Source organism: Aplysia californica, unplaced genomic scaffold, assembly GCF_000002075.1.
Source record: "Aplysia californica isolate F4 #8 unplaced genomic scaffold, AplCal3.0 scaffold01099, whole genome shotgun sequence".
NCBI lineage: Eukaryota > Metazoa > Mollusca > Gastropoda > Aplysiida > Aplysiidae > Aplysia > Aplysia californica.
The window spans coordinates 126451-129366 of NW_004798369.1; the positions used below are offsets into that span (position 1 = coordinate 126451).

The 2916-nt window shown below is 39.6% G+C and overlaps 1 protein-coding gene across 2 annotated transcripts in view; it reads right to left on the reverse strand.

Moving 5' to 3' along the window:
- LOC101853748 (E3 ubiquitin-protein ligase BRE1A) overlaps positions 1-2916 on the reverse strand; it is a 22925-nt gene that overhangs the window by 6852 nt on the left and 13157 nt on the right. For both annotated transcript variants that reach the window (XM_035973280.1, XM_005111672.3), the window contains exon 2: positions 1050-1320. The gene's annotated coding sequence lies outside the window, so the exon portion shown is untranslated. The remainder of the gene's footprint in view (positions 1-1049; positions 1321-2916) is intronic.

Here is a 2916-nt window from a genome sequence, read left to right on the forward strand (position 1 = left end):
ACTTAATAAGACTATGTCAAACCTGTCGTAGAAGAGAAATGTGCAGGGTGACAGAAAGAAAAGCCCTTTACGCTTTCAGGTTTTCTTACAAGTGTTCCAGAACAATAATTTACGCCCTAAAAGAACCAGCCGTGCAAAAATCACTAATCTGGAAACCTCCGCAACATGGGGTACAATGCACATAATGGGGGGAAATGTGAGTTTGGTTGAGAAAGAGAATGACAAGCAAACAGCAATGAACACAAGGGACAAAGCGTGTGTCTTGTGTATGGATCTCTGGGGGCTCTCGTGGCCTAGTGGTTAAGGTGTTGACCTCACATTCTAAGGTCCCGGGTTCGAATCCGGGTAGCGACCGAAAAAGTTTCTTCTCTAAAATTGTCTCCTTTCACCTCCTTCCCTGCTCTCTAGCAATGTTCTGTTGTTTGCTTTCGTTTCTACTTTCTGTCCCCACCCCCTCACCACCTTTGCCCCCTCCTCTGGGCTCCTGACTCTTTCTGGAGCCTTTTTACTGCTACTCCTTGGCTCTTCCTAACTGCTGTCTTTCTGCCACACACCTGATCTTCTGGTAGGAAAGATCTACACCTAGCCTTCTCGGACAAAGGCAAAAATCTTGTAGGGCCCGTGTGCAAGCTGCGCACGTTAAAGATCCCTCGGTGGTCTAAAATCGATATTTACAGTAGATCTAGGCTTCGGCCGCCACCCGAGCAAAATTCAAAATTTCCTACCAACTGAAAATATTAGGTGTGTCCCGCGCGCTCATATGACCTTATGCAGTTGCGAGCGCCGTAAAAACACTTACCAAAACAAAACAAAACAAAATGGATCTTCAGCGCGTCCTTCTAGCACCATCATTGAAGGCGTATCTGCAGTGTATTATAAAACAAAATCAGCTATGCACAGTTTACATTATTATGAAATAAAACAGTTTTTTGCTTCTCCTGTAACATGCACTCCGCTGGGATCAGCCAATCTTACCAAAAGGGTGGCAATATCCTAATTCTGTTTTACCTTTAGATTTCGTTTCGAACAAACACAAAAGAAAAACTTACCTTAAAATCGATCAATTGAATTATGTTCCAGTCTTGAACTTGTACCGCTTGTGGCTGGTGTGCTACCCAAGCCAGGACAAAGAGACAGTTCTCCGAAACCGCGAATATGCTTGCGTCCGGGATCTCGTACTGTATTCTATTAATTAATATCGGGTTCTCATTGGCAGGTTCTCATCGGGTCTGGTTGGTTGGGTCGGTTCGAAGAATGTCGGCTTCAGTGTAGCCTACACTACGGATTCTCCAAATCAGCACTGTGCCCCTTTTCGAAAAGCTGCGGATAGCGTAAATGTCGTATAGCAAAGTTGAGGTGCAGTCATAGAAATACACTATAGGCACTACATACAGTACGCCTCTCTCTCTCTCTCTCTCTCTCTCTCTCTCTCTCTCTCTCTCTCTCTCTCTCTCTCATACGCGATAGACGAGGCTTGGTCCATTTTGATTTATTTTTTTTGGGTATGGACGCCGTGGCGTACTATATCTAGATTACAATATAGCCATAATACAGCGTTCTTGCTACAACTAGATCTAGATCTACAAATAAATGTATTATTAAATAGATAGAGATAGAGGGATATAGGCTTTTTAAAAAAGAACCAAAAATAAACCTTTATTTCTTCATCAGCACTTTATCTACGAGGTGGTTTATTAGGGCCTATAGAACGTTTTTAAAGAAGTACGAAAAGATGCGGGTGTCATGGGAACCTCTCAACCACCCCACCCTCTCTCTCCTCCCGGATCCCAATACCATTTTATTTTGATTTTAAGAACTAAAGTAGACCATTTATAACATTTTAACTAAAGCTCCTTCTATTGCTGTTTTTAAGTAAGTCTAGTTTTGGACATTAGTAAAACAACTGTGACAATTCTGGACTCACTAAAGATTTTTTTTTTAAGTGAACTTAATGTTGTTTTGTGGCCTGGTCAATTGTTTTTCTACACAGTGTAGTGATAACTAAAACAAAAACCTTTACTGAAGTCTTTTTGGACAAAATTCAATAAAACAAAACATTAAAAAGTACACTGTTTGGTAAAGAAATTACCTGCCCATAGTGAAAAAAAGACCTACCTGCTAGTCGACCTTAACTTCACATGGCCCAGAACCTTACTGATGACTCTTTATATATTTTTCTAAAAACCCGGAGTGACTATGTGTGTCCATAAGACATATTATGACCTGAAAATACATGATGTAATCAAAGAAAACAGACATCATTGAACTGCCTGACAGAAGCAGTGATGAGTTGTTTAAATTTATTCGTACAATAGAAAATGTGCCAAACACATTATATTAAATGCTGTGCATATAGCAAGCTCAGCACCAAGCGCACTCTGACTGTGGTTTCCTTTGTCACTAATAAGCTTAGATATCATTATCATATACATTACATCCTACATTTTAGACACGAGCCTATCTTTGGCTGCTCTCATCCATCATCATCCCATAAAGATGATTATGACTGATGATACTGTTATATTACTATGTTTAATATATATCTTTAGTCAGTGAGTCATTGTCAAGTGAGTGAAATTAGAACCTCAGATTAGTAGATCTAGCTTGGATTTTAAACTCAAAGACAAGGCAAAATTGCAGTGGTTAGATCTGATGTCAATTAACTGAAAGGTAGACCTTGATCAGACCAGGCTCTTAATCTTTTCGAATATTTTCTTCAATACATAGATCTGGATCTAATCTGAGGGAAATTCTCATCTATCTTATTCTTACTAGTGAAATGAAAGAGAGGTTCCTTTGAAGGCTCTGTTAGTACACTGATAAACACAGTAAAGTTGAAGAAGAAGAAGAAGAAGAAGAAGAAGAAGAAGAAGAAGAAGAAGAAGAAGAAGAAGAAGAAGAAGAAGAAGAAGAAGG